The sequence below is a fragment of the Phyllobates terribilis genome, unplaced genomic scaffold, assembly GCF_046119375.1.
Source record: "Phyllobates terribilis strain yellow unplaced genomic scaffold, ASM4611937v1 Scaffold_10__3_contigs__length_209671492, whole genome shotgun sequence".
NCBI classification, from domain to species: Eukaryota; Metazoa; Chordata; class Amphibia; order Anura; family Dendrobatidae; genus Phyllobates; species Phyllobates terribilis.
This window is the reverse complement of record NW_027362770.1, coordinates 204,871,254-204,887,718: the sequence shown is the minus strand read 5'-3', so window position 1 is coordinate 204,887,718 and position 16,465 is coordinate 204,871,254. Positions and strand designations below refer to the sequence as shown.

The 16,465-nt window shown below is 36.1% G+C and overlaps 1 protein-coding gene across 2 annotated transcripts in view; it reads right to left on the bottom strand.

Annotated features, from left to right (window-relative positions):
- The window catches only part of PDE3A (phosphodiesterase 3A), a 611,920-nt gene that overhangs the window by 562,127 nt on the left and 33,328 nt on the right, over positions 1 to 16,465 (bottom strand). The window lies entirely within an intron of this gene.

Below are 16,465 nucleotides of genomic sequence, written 5' to 3'. Positions count from 1 at the left end.
ATAGTGCTATAATAACAACGCCGTATAGTGCTATAATATATAATACTGCCGTATAGTGCTATAACAACACCGCCATATAGTGCTATAATAACACCGCCATATAGTGCTATAATATATAATACTGCCATATAGTGCTATAATAACACTGTCGTATAGTGCTATAATATATAATAACACCGCCGTATAGTGCTATAACAACACTGTCGTATAGTGCTATAATATATAATAACACCGCAGTATAGTGCTATAATAACACTGCCATATAGTGCTATAATAACACTGCCATATAGTGCTATAATAACACCGCCATATAGTGCTATAATAACACCGCCAAATAGTGCTATAACACTGCCATATAGTGCTATAATATATAATAACACCGCCATATAGTGCTATAACACTGCCATAGTGCTATAATAACATCGCCATATAGTGCTATAATAACACCGCCGTATAGTGCTATAATATATAATACTGCCATATAGTGCTATAATAACACTGCCATATAGTGCTATAATAACACCGCCATATAGTGCTATAATAACACCGCCGTATAGTGCTATAATAACACTGCCGTATAGTGCTATAATAACACTGCCATATAGTGCTATAATAACACTGCCGTATAGTGCTATAATAACACTGCCGTATAGTGCTATAATAACACTGCCGTATAGTGCTATAATAACACCGCCATATAGTGCTATAATAACACCGCCATATAGTGCTATAATAACACCGCCGTATAGAGCTATAATATATAATACTGCCATATAGTGCTATAATAACACTGCCATATAGTGCTATAATAACACCGCCGTATAGAGCTATAATAACACCGCCGTATAGAGCTATAATAACACCGCCGTATAGTGCTATAATAACACCGCCGTATAGTGCTATAATAACACCGCCGTATAGTGCTATAATAACACCGCCGTATAGTGCTATAATAACACCGACATATAGTGCTATAATAACACCGACATATAGTGCTATAATAACACCGCCATATAGTGCTATAATAACACCGCCATATAGTGCTATAATAACACCGCCGTATAGTGCTATAATATATAATACTGCCATATAGTGCTATAATAACACCAGCATATAGTGCTATAATATATAATACTGCCATATAGTGCTATAATAACACCGCCATATAGTGCTATAATAACACCGCCATATAGTGCTATAATAACACCGCCATATAGTGCTATAATATATAATACTGCCGTATAGTGCTATAATAACACCGCCATATAGTGCTATAATATATAATACTGCCATATAGTGCTATAATAACACCGCCATATAGTGCTATAATAACACCGCCATATAGTGCTATAATAACACCGCCATATAGTGCTATAATAACACCGCCATATAGTGCTATAATATATAATACTGCCGTATAGTGCTATAATAACACCGCCATATAGTGCTATAATAACACTGCCATATAGTGCTATAACACCGCCGTATAGTGCTATATTAACACCCCCGTATAGTGCTATAATAACACCGCCGTATAGTGCTATAATATATAACACTGCCGTATAGAGCTATAATAACACCGCCATATAGAGCTATAATAACACCGCCATATAGTGCTATAATATATAATACTGCCATATAGTGCTATAATAACACCGCCGTATAGTGCTATAATAACACCGCCATATAGTGCTATAATATATAATCCTGCCGTATAGTGCTATAATAACACCGCCATATAGTGCTATAATAACACTGCTATAAAGTGCTATAATAACACCGCCGTATAGTGCTATAATAACACCGCCATATAGTGCTATAATAACACCGCCATATAGTGCTATAATAACACCGCCGTATAGTGCTATAATATATAATACTGCCGTATAGTGCTATAATAACACCGCCATATAGTGCTATAATAACACTGCCTTATAGAGCTATAATAACACCGCCATATAGTGCTATAATAACACCGCCATATAGTGCTATAATAACACCGCCATATAGTGCTATAATAACACCACCATATAGTGCTATAATAACACCGCCATATAATGCTATAATAACACCGCCATATAATGCTATAATAACACCGCCATATAATGCTATAATAACACTGCCATATAGAGCTATAATAACACCGCCATATAGAGCTATAATAACACCGCCATATAATGCTATAATAACACCGCCATATAATGCTATAATAACACCGCCATATAATGCTATAATAACACCGCCATATAGTGCTATAATAACACTGCCATATAGAGCTATAACACCGCCATATAGAGCTATAATAACACCGCCATATAGTGCTATAATATATAATACTGCCATATAGTGCTATAATAACACTGCTATATAGTGCTATAATAACACCGCCGTATAGTGCTATAATATATAATACTGCCGTATAGTGCTATAATAACACCGCCATATAGTGCTATAATAACACTGCCATATAGAGCTATAATAACACTGCCATATAGAGCTATAATAACACCGCCATATAGTGCTATAATAACACTGCCATATAGTGCTATAACACTGCCATATAGAGCTATAATAACACCGCCATATAGTGCTATAATAACACCGCCGTATAGTGCTATAATAACACTACCATATAGTGCTATAATAACACCGCCATATAGTGCTATAATATATAATACTGCCGTATAGTGCTATAATAACACTGCCGTATAGTGCTATAATAACACTGCCATATAGTGCTATAATAACACTGCCATATAGTGCTATAATAACACTGCCATATAGTGCTATAATAACACCGCCATATAGTGCTATAATAACACTGCCATATAGTGCTATAATAACACCGCCATATAGTGCTATAATATATAATACTGCCATATAGTGCTATAATAACACTGCCATATAGTGCTATAACACCGCCATATAGTGCTATAATATATAACACTGCCGTATAGTGCTATAATAACACCGCCATATAGTGCTATAACACCGCCATATAGTGCTGTAATATATAACACTGCCGTATAGTGCTATAATAACACCGCCATATAGTGCTATAATAACACCACCATATAGTGCTATAATAACACAGCCATACAGTGCTATAATAACACCGCCATACAGTGCTATAACACCGCCATATAGTGCTATAATAACAACACCGCCATATAGTGCTATAATAACACCACCATATAGTGCTATAATAACACCGCCATATAGTGCTATAATAACACCGCCATATAGTGCTATAATAACACCGCCGTATAGTGCTATAATAACACCGCCATATAGTGCTATAATAACACCGCCATATAGTGCTATAATAACACCGCCATATAGTGCTATAATAACACCGCCGTATAGTGCTATAATAACACTGCCGTATAGTGCTATAATAACACTGCCGTATAGTGCTATAATAACACCGCCATATAGTGCTATAATAACACCGCCATATAGTGCTATAACACTGCCGTATAGTGCTATAATAACACCGCCATATAGTGCTATAATAACACCGCCATATAGTACTATAATAACACCACCATATAGTACTATAATAACACCGCCATATAGTACTATAATAACACCGCCATATAGTGCTATAATAACACTGCCATATAGTGCTATAATAACACCACCATATAGTGCTATAACACCACCATATAGTGCTATAATAACACCACCATATAGTGCTATAATAACACCACCATATAGTGCTATAATAACACCACCATATAGTGCTATAATAACACCGCCATATAGTGCTATAATAACACCGCCGTATAGTGCTATAATAACACCGCCGTATAGTGCTATAATAACACCGCCATATAGTGCTATAATAACACCGCCATATAGTGCTATAATAACACCGCCATATAGTGCTATAATAACACCGCCATATAGTGCTATAATAACACCGCCGTATAGTGCTATAATAACACTGCCGTATAGTGCTATAATAACACCGCCGTATAGTGGTATAACACTGCCGTATAGTGCTATAATAACACCGCCATATAGTGCTATAACACTGCCGTATAGTGCTATAATAACACCGCCATATAGTGCTATAATAACACCGCCATATAGTGCTATAATAACACCACCATATAGTGCTATAATAACACTGCCACATAGTGCTATAATAACACCGCCATATAGTACTATAATAACACCACCATATAGTGCTATAATATATAATACTGCCATATAGTGCTATAATAACACCGCCATATAGTGCTATAACACCGCCATATAGTGCTATAATAACACTGACATATAGTGCTATAACACCACCATATAGTGCTATAATAACACTGACATATAGTGCTATAATAACACTGACATATAGTGCTATAATAACACCGCCATATAGTGCTATAATAACACCGCCGTATAGTGCTATAATAACACCGCCATATAGTGCTATAATAACACCGCCATATAGTGCTATAATAACACAGCCATATAGTGCTATAACACCACCATATAGTGCTATAATAACACCCCCATATAGTGCTATAACAACACCGCCATATAGTGCTATAACAACACCGCCATATAGTGCTATAACAACACCGCCATATAGTGCTATAATAACACCGCCGTATAGTGCTATAATAACACCGCCGTATAGTGCTATAATAACACCGCCGTATAGTGCTATAATAACACCGCCGTATAGTGCTATAATAACACCGCCGTATAGTGCTATAATAACACCGCCATATAGTGCTATAATAACACCGCCATATAGTGCTATAATAACACCGCCATATAGTGCTATAATAACACCGCCATATAGTGCTATAATATATAATACTGCCATATAGTGCTATAATAACACCGCCATATAGTGCTATAATAACACCGCCATATAGTGCTATAATAACACCGCCATATAGTGCTATAATAACACCGCCATATAGTGCTATAATAACACCGCCATATAGTGCTATAATAACACGAAATATAGTGCTATAATAACACCGCCGTATAGTGCTATAATAACACCGCCGTATAGTGCTATAATAACACCGCCATATAGTGCTATAACACCGCCTTATAGTGCTATAATAACACCGCCATATAGTGCTATAATTTATAATACTGCCATATAGTGCTATAATAACACCGCCATATAGTGCTATAATAACATCGCCATATAGTGCTATAATAACACCGCCATATAGTGCTATAATAACACCACCGTATAGTGCTATAATAACACCGCCATATAGTGCTATAATATATAATACCGCCATATAGTGCTATAATAACAGCGCCGTATAGTGCTATAATAACACCACCATATAGTGCTATAATAACACTGCCGTATAGTGCTATAATATATAATAACACCGCCATATAGTGCTATAATATATAACACCGCCATGTAGAGCTATAATAACACCGCCATATAGTGCTATAATAACACTGCCGTATAGTGCTATAATATATAATACTGCCATATAGTGCTATAATAACACCGCCATATAGTGCTATAACAACACCGCCATATAGTGCTATAATATATAACACTGCCGTATAGTGCTATAATAACACTGCCGTATAGTGCTATAATAACACTGCCGTATAGTGCTATAATAACACTGCCGTATAGTGCTATAATAACACTGCCGTATAGTGCTATAATAACACTGCCGTATAGTGCTATAATAACACCACCATATAGTGCTATAACACTGCCATATAGTGCTATAATATATAACACTGCCGTATAGTGCTATAATAACACCGCCATATAGTGCTATAATATATAACACTGCCGTATAGTGCTATAATAACACTGCCGTATAGTGCTATAATAACACCGCCATATAGTGCTATAATAACACCGCCGTATAGTGCTATAATAACACTGCCGTATAGTGCTATAATAACACCGCCATATAGTGCTATAATAACACCGCCATATAGTGCTATAATAACACCGCCGTATAGTGCTATAATAACACCGCCATATAGTGCTATAATAACACCGCCATATAGTGCTATAATAACACCGCCATATAGTGCTATAATAACACCGCCATATAGTGCTATAATAACACCGCCATATAGTGCTATAATAACACCACCATATAGTGCTATAATAACACTGCCATATAGTGCTATAATAACACCGCCATATAGTGCTATAATAACACCGCCATATAGTGCTATAATAACACTGCCATATAGTGCTATAATATATAACACTGCCGTATAGTGCTATAATAACACTGCCGTATAGTGCTATAATAACACTGCCATATAGTGCTATAGTAACACTGCCGTATAGTGCTATAATAACACCACCATATAGTGCTATAACACTGCCATATAGTGCTATAATATATAACACTGCCATATAGTGCTATAATAACACCGCCATATAGTGCTATAATAACACCGCCATATAGTGCTATAATAACACCGCCATATAGAGCTATAACACCGCCATACAGTGCTATAATAACACCGCCATACAGTGCTATAATAACACCGCCATACAGTGCTATAATAACACCGCCATATAGTGCTATAATAACACTGCCATATAGTGCTATAATAACACCGCCATATAGTGCTATAATAACACCGCCATATAGTGCTATAATAACACCGCCATATAGTGCTATAATAACACTGCCATATAGTGCTATAATATATAACACTGCCGTATAGTGCTATAATAACACTGCCGTATAGTGCTATAATAACACTGCCATATAGTGCTATAGTAACACTGCCGTATAGTGCTATAATAACACCACCATATAGTGCTATAACACTGCCATATAGTGCTATAATATATAACACTGCCATATAGTGCTATAATAACACCGCCATATAGTGCTATAATAACACCGCCATATAGTGCTATAATAACACCGCCATATAGTGCTATAATAACACCGCCATACAGTGCTATAATAACACCGCCATACAGTGCTATAATAACACCGCCATACAGTGCTATAATAACACCGCCATACAGTGCTATAATAACACCGCCATACAGTGCTATAATAACACCGCCATATAGAGCTATAATAACACTGCCATATAGTGCTATAATAACACCACCATATAGTGCTATAATAACACCGCCATATAGTGCTATAATAACACCGCCATATAGTGCTATAATATATAACACTGCCGTATAGTGCTATAATAACACTGCCGTATAGTGCTATAATAACACTGCCATATAGTGCTATAATAACACCGCCATATAGTGCTATAATAACACTGCCATATAGAGCTATAATAACACCGCCATACAGTGCTATAATAACACCGCCATATAGTGCTATAATATATAACACTGCCGTATAGTGCTATAACACTGCCATATAGTGCTATAATAACACCGCCATATAGTGCTATAACACTGCCATATAGAGCTATAATAACACTGCCATATAGAGCTATAATAACACTGCCATATAGAGCTATAATAACACCGCCATACAGTGCTATAATAACACCGCCATACAGTGCTATAATAACACCGCCATATAGAGCTATAATAACACCGCCATATAGTGCTATAATATATAACACTGCCGTATAGTGCTATAATAACACTGCCATATAGTGCTATAATAACACCGCCATATAGTGCTATAATAACACTGCCATATAGAGCTATAATAACACCGCCATACAGTGCTATAATAACACCGCCATATAGTGCTATAATATATAACACTGCCGTATAGTGCTATAACACTGCCGTATAGTGCTATAATAACACCGCCATATAGTGCTATAACACCGCCATATAGTGCTATAATAACACTGCCATATAGAGCTATAATAACACTGCCATATAGAGCTATAATAACACCGCCATACAGTGCTATAATAACACCGCCATACAGTGCTATAATAACACCGCCATACAGTGCTATAATAACACCGCCATATAGAGCTATAATAACACCGCCATATAGTGCTATAATATATAACACTGCCGTATAGTGCTATAATAACACTGCCATATAGTGCTATAATAACACTGCCATATAGTGCTATAATAACACTGCCATATAGTGCTATAATAACACTGCCATATAGTGCTATAATAACACTGCCATATAGTGCTATAATAACACCGCCATATAGTGCTATAATATATAATACTGCCGTATAGTGCTATAATAACACCACCATATAGTGCTATAATAACACCGCCATATAGTGCTATAATAACACCGCCATATAGTGCTATAATAACACCGCCGTATAGTGCTATAATATATAATACTGCCGTATAGTGCTATAATAACACTGCCATATAGTGCTATAATAACACCGCCATATAGTGCTATATTAACACCGCAGTATAGTGCTATAATATATAATAACACCGCCATATAGTGCTATAATAACACCGCAGTATAGTGCTATAATATATAATAACACCGCCATATAGTGCTATAATAACACTGCCATATAGAGCTATAATAACACCGCAGTATAGTGCTATAATATATAATAACACCGCCATATAGTGCTATAATAACACCGCCATATAGAGCTATAATAACACCGCCATATAGTGCTATAATAACACCGCCATATAGTGCTATAATAACACCGCCATATAGTGCTATAATATATAACACTGCCGTATAGTGCTATAATAACACTGCCATATAGTGCTATAATAACACCGCCATATAGTGCTATAATATATAACACCGCCATATAGAGCTATAATAACACCGCCGTATAGTGCTATAATATATAACACTGCCGTATAGTGCTATAATAACACCGCCATATAGTGCTATAATAACACCGCCATATAGTGCTATAATAACACCGCCATATAGTGCTATAATAACACCGCCGTATAGAGCTATAATATATAATACTGCCATATAGTGCTATAATAACACTGCCATATAGTGCTATAATAACACCGCCGTATAGAGCTATAATAACACCGCCGTATAGAGCTATAATAACACCGCCGTATAGTGCTATAATAACACCGCCGTATAGTGCTATAATAACACCGCCGTATAGTGCTATAATAACACCGCCGTATAGTGCTATAATAACACCGCCGTATAGTGCTATAATAACACCGACATATAGTGCTATAATATATAATACTGCCATATAGTGCTATAACACTGCCATATAGTGCTATAATAACACCGCCATATAGTGCTATAATAACACCGCCATATAGTGCTATAATAACACCGCCATATAGTGCTATAATATATAATACTGCCGTATAGTGCTATAATAACACTGCCATATAGAGCTATAATAACACCGCCATATAGTGCTATAATAACACCGCCATATAGTGCTATAATAACACCGCCATATAGTGCTATAATAACACCGCCATATAGTGCTATAATAACACCGCCATATAGTGCTATAATAACACCGCCATATAGTGCTATAATAACACCGCCGTATAGTGCTATAATATATAATACTGCCATATAGTGCTATAATAACACCACCATATAGTGCTATAATATATAATACTGCCATATAGTGCTATAATAACACCGCCATATAGTGCTATAATAACACCGCCATATAGTGCTATAATAACACCGCCATATAGTGCTATAATATATAATACTGCCGTATAGTGCTATAATAACACCGCCATATAGTGCTATAATATATAATACTGCCATATAGTGCTATAATAACACCGCCATATAGTGCTATAATAACACCGCCATATAGTGCTATAATAACACCGCCATATAGTGCTATAATAACACCGCCATATAGTGCTATAATATATAATACTGCCATATAGTGCTATAATAACACTGCCATATAGTGCTATAATATATAATACTGCCGTATAGTGCTATAATAACACCGCCATATAGTGCTATAATAACACCGCCATATAGTGCTATAATATATAATACTGCCGTATAGTGCTATAATAACACTGCCATATAGTGCTATAACACCGCCGTATAGTGCTATATTAACACCCCCGTATAGTGCTATAATAACACCGCCGTATAGTGCTATAATATATAACACTGCCGTATAGAGCTATAATAACACCGCCATATAGAGCTATAATAACACCGCCATATAGTGCTATAATATATAATACTGCCATATAGTGCTATAATAACACCGCCGTATAGTGCTATAATAACACCGCCATATAGTGCTATAATATATAATCCTGCCGTATAGTGCTATAACACCGCCATATAGTGCTATAATAACACTGCTATAAAGTGCTATAATAACACCGCCGTATAGTGCTATAATAACACCGCCATATAGTGCTATAATAACACCGCCATATAGTGCTATAATAACACCGCCGTATAGTGCTATAATATATAATACTGCCGTATAGTGCTATAATAACACCGCCATATAGTGCTATAATAACACTGCCTTATAGAGCTATAATAACACCGCCATATAGTGCTATAATAACACCGCCATATAGTGCTATAATAACACCGCCATATAGTGCTATAATAACACCACCATATAGTGCTATAATAACACCGCCATATAATGCTATAATAACACCGCCATATAATGCTATAATAACACCGCCATATAGAGCTATAATAACACTGCCATATAGAGCTATAATAACACCGCCATATAGAGCTATAATAACACCGCCATATAATGCTATAATAACACCGCCATATAATGCTATAATAACACCGCCATATAGTGCTATAATAACACTGCCATATAGAGCTATAACACCGCCATATAGAGCTATAATAACACCGCCATATAGTGCTATAATATATAATACTGCCATATAGTGCTATAATAACACTGCTATATAGTGCTTTAATAACACTGCCATATAGTGCTATAATATATAATACTGCCGTATAGTGCTATAATATATAATACTGCCGTATAGTGCTATAATAACACTGCTATATAGTGCTATAATAACACCGCCGTATAGTGCTATAATATATAATACTGCCGTATAGTGCTATAATAACACCGCCATATAGTGCTATAATAACACCGCCATATAGAGCTATAATAACACTGCCATATAGAGCTATAATAACACCGCCATATAGTGCTATAATAACACTGCCATATAGTGCTATAACACTGCCATATAGAGCTATAATAACACCGCCATATAGTGCTATAATAACACCGCCGTATAGTGCTATAATAACACTACCATATAGTGCTATAATAACACCGCCATATAGTGCTATAATATATAATACTGCCGTATAGTGCTATAATAACACTGCCGTATAGTGCTATAATAACACTGCCATATAGTGCTATAATAACACTGCCATATAGTGCTATAATAACACCGCCATATAGTGCTATAATAACACCGCCATATAGTGCTATAATAACACCGCCATATAGTGCTATAATAACACTGCCATATAGTGCTATAATAACACCGCCATATAGTGCTATAATATATAATACTGCCATATAGTGCTATAATAACACTGCCATATAGTGCTATAACACCGCCATATAGTGCTATAATATATAACACTGCCGTATAGTGCTATAATAACACCGCCATATAGTGCTATAACACCGCCATATAGTGCTGTAATATATAACACTGCCGTATAGTGCTATAATAACACCGCCATATAGTGCTATAATAACACCACCATATAGTGCTATAATAACACAGCCATACAGTGCTATAACACCGCCATATAGTGCTATAATAACAACACCGCCATATAGTGCTATACCACCGCCATATAGTGCTATAATAACACCACCATATAGTGCTATAATAACACCGCCATATAGTGCTATAATAACACCGCCATATAGTGCTATAATAACACCGCCGTATAGTGCTATAATACCGCCATATAGTGCTATAATAACACCGCCATATAGTGCTATAATAACACCGCCATATAGTGCTATAATAACACCGCCGTATAGTGCTATAATAACACTGCCGTATAGTGCTATAATAACACCGCCATATAGTGCTATAATAACACCGCCATATAGTGCTATAACACTGCCGTATAGTGCTATAATAACACCGCCATATAGTGCTATAATAACACCGCCATATAGTACTATAATAACACCACCATATAGTACTATAATAACACCGCCATATAGTACTATAATAACACCGCCATATAGTGCTATAATAACACTGCCATATAGTGCTATAATAACACCACCATATAGTGCTATAACACCACCATATAGTGCTATAATAACACCACCATATAGTGCTATAATAACACCACCATATAGTGCTATAATAACACCACCATATAGTGCTATAATAACACCACCATATAGTGCTATAATAACACCACCATATAGTGCTATAATAACACCGCCATATAGTGCTATAATAACACCGCCATATAGTGCTATAATAACACCGCCGTATAGTGCTATAATAACACCGCCATATAGTGCTATAATAACACCGCCATATAGTGCTATAATAACACCGCCATATAGTGCTATAATAACACCGCCATATAGTGCTATAATAACACCGCCGTATAGTGCTATAATAACACTGCCGTATAGTGCTATAATAACACCGCCGTATAGTGGTATAACACTGCCGTATAGTGCTATAATAACACCGCCATATAGTGCTATAACACTGCCGTATAGTGCTATAATAACACCGCCATATAGTGCTATAATAACACCGCCATATAGTGCTATAATAACACCACCATATAGTGCTATAATAACACTGCCACATAGTGCTATAATAACACCGCCATATAGTACTATAATAACACCACCATATAGTGCTATAATAACACCGCCATATAGTGCTATAATAACACCGCCATATAGTGCTATAATAACACAGCCATATAGTGCTATAACACCACCATATAGTGCTATAACAACACCGCCATATAGTGCTATAACAACACCGCCATATAGTGCTATAACAACACCGCCATATAGTGCTATAACAACACCGCCATATAGTGCTATAATAACACCGCCATATAGTGCTATAATAACACCGCCGTATAGTGCTATAATAACACGACATATAGTGCTATAATAACACCGCCGTATAGTGCTATAATAACACCGCCGTATAGTGCTATAATAACACCGCCGTATAGTGCTATAATAACACCGCCATATAGTGCTATAATAACACCGCCATATAGTGCTATAATAACACCGCCATATAGTGCTATAATATATAATACTGCCATATAGTGCTATAATAACACCGCCATATAGTGCTATAATAACACCGCCATATAGTGCTATAATAACACCGCCATATAGTGCTATAATAACACCGCCATATAGTGCTATAATAACACGAAATATAGTGCTATAATAACACCGCCGTATAGTGCTATAATAACACCGCCGTATAGTGCTATAATAACACCGCCATATAGTGCTATAACACCGCCTTATAGTGCTATAATAACACCGCCATATAGTGCTATAATTTATAATACTGCCATATAGTGCTATAATAACACCGCCATATAGTGCTATAATAACACCGCCATATAGTGCTATAATAACACCACCGTATAGTGCTATAATAACACCGCCATATAGTGCTATAATATATAATACCGCCATATAGTGCTATAATAACAGCGCCGTATAGTGCTATAATAACACTGCCGTATAGTGCTATAATATATAATAACACCGCCATATAGTGCTATAATATATAACACCGCCATGTAGAGCTATAATAACACCGCCATATAGTGCTATAATAACACTGCCGTATAGTGCTATAATATATAATACTGCCATATAGTGCTATAATAACACCGCCATATAGTGCTATAACAACACCGCCATATAGTGCTATAATATATAACACTGCCGTATAGTGCTATAATAACACTGCCGTATAGTGCTATAATAACACTGCCGTATAGTGCTATAATAACACTGCCGTATAGTGCTATAATAACACTGCCGTATAGTGCTATAATAACACTGCCGTATAGTGCTATAATAACACCACCATATAGTGCTATAACACTGCCATATAGTGCTATAATATATAACACTGCCGTATAGTGCTATAATAACACCGCCATATAGTGCTATAATATATAACACTGCCGTATAGTGCTATAATAACACTGCCGTATAGTGCTATAATAACACCGCCATATAGTGCTATAATAACACCGCCGTATAGTGCTATAATAACACTGCCGTATAGTGCTATAATAACACCGCCATATAGTGCTATAATAACACCGCCATATAGTGCTATAATAACACCGCCGTATAGTGCTATAATAACACTGCCATATAGTGCTATAATAACACCGCCATATAGTGCTATAATAACACCGCCATATAGTGCTATAATAACACTGCCATATAGTGCTATAATATATAACACTGCCGTATAGTGCTATAATAACACTGCCGTATAGTGCTATAATAACACTGCCATATAGTGCTATAGTAACACTGCCATATAGTGCTATAGTAACACTGCCGTATAGTGCTATAATAACACCACCATATAGTGCTATAACACTGCCATATAGTGCTATAATATATAACACTGCCATATAGTGCTATAATAACACCGCCATATAGTGCTATAATAACACCGCCATATAGTGCTATAATAACACCGCCATATAGAGCTATAACACCGCCATACAGTGCTATAATAACACCGCCATACAGTGCTATAATAACACCGCCATACAGTGCTATAATAACACCGCCATATAGAGCTATAATAACACTGCCATATAGTGCTATAATAACACTGCCGTATAGTGCTATAATAACACTGCCGTATAGTGCTATAATAACACTGCCGTATAGTGCTATAATAACACTGCCGTATAGTGCTATAATAACACTGCCGTATAGTGCTATAATAACACTGCCGTATAGTGCTATAATAACACTGCCGTATAGTGCTATAATAACACCACCATATAGTGCTATAACACTGCCATATAGTGCTATAATATATAACACTGCCGTATAGTGCTATAATAACACCGCCATATAGTGCTATAATATATAACACTGCCGTATAGTGCTATAATAACACTGCCGTATAGTGCTATAATAACACCGCCATATAGTGCTATAATAACACCGCCGTATAGTGCTATAATAACACTGCCGTATAGTGCTATAATAACACCGCCATATAGTGCTATAATAACACCGCCATATAGTGCTATAATAACACCGCCGTATAGTGCTATAATAACACTGCCATATAGTGCTATAATAACACCGCCATATAGTGCTATAATAACACCGCCATATAGTGCTATAATAACACTGCCATATAGTGCTATAATATATAACACTGCCGTATAGTGCTATAATAACACTGCCGTATAGTGCTATAATAACACTGCCATATAGTGCTATAGTAACACTGCCATATAGTGCTATAGTAACACTGCCGTATAGTGCTATAATAACACCACCATATAGTGCTATAACACTGCCATATAGTGCTATAATATATAACACTGCCATATAGTGCTATAATAACACCGCCATATAGTGCTATAATAACACCGCCATATAGTGCTATAATAACACCGCCATATAGAGCTATAACACCGCCATACAGTGCTATAATAACACCGCCATACAGTGCTATAATAACACCGCCATACAGTGCTATAATAACACCGCCATATAGAGCTATAATAACACTGCCATATAGTGCTATAATAACACCGCCATATAGTGCTATAACACCGCCATATAGTGCTATAATAACACCGCCATATAGTGCTATAATAACACTGCCATATAGTGCTATAATATATAACACTGCCGTATAGTGCTATAATAACACTGCCGTATAGTGCTATAATAACACTGCCATATAGTGCTATAGTAACACTGCCGTATAGTGCTATAATAACACCACCATATAGTGCTATAACACTGCCATATAGTGCTATAATATATAACACTGCCATATAGTGCTATAATAACACCGCCATATAGTGCTATAATAACACCGCCATATAGTGCTATAATAACACCGCCATATAGAGCTATAACACCGCCATACAGTGCTATAATAACACCGCCATACAGTGCTATAATAACACCGCCATACAGTGCTATAATAACACCGCCATATAGAGCTATAATAACACTGCCATATAGTGCTATAATAACACCACCATATAGTGCTATAATAACACCGCCATATAGTGCTATAATAACACCGCCATATAGTGCTATAATATATAACACTGCCGTATAGTGCTATAATAACACTGCCATATAGTGCTATAATAACACCGCCATATAGTGCTATAATAACACTGCCATATAGAGCTATAATAACACCGCCATACAGTGCTATAATAACACCGCCATATAGTGCTATAATATATAACACTGCCGTATAGTGCTATAACACTGCCATATAGTG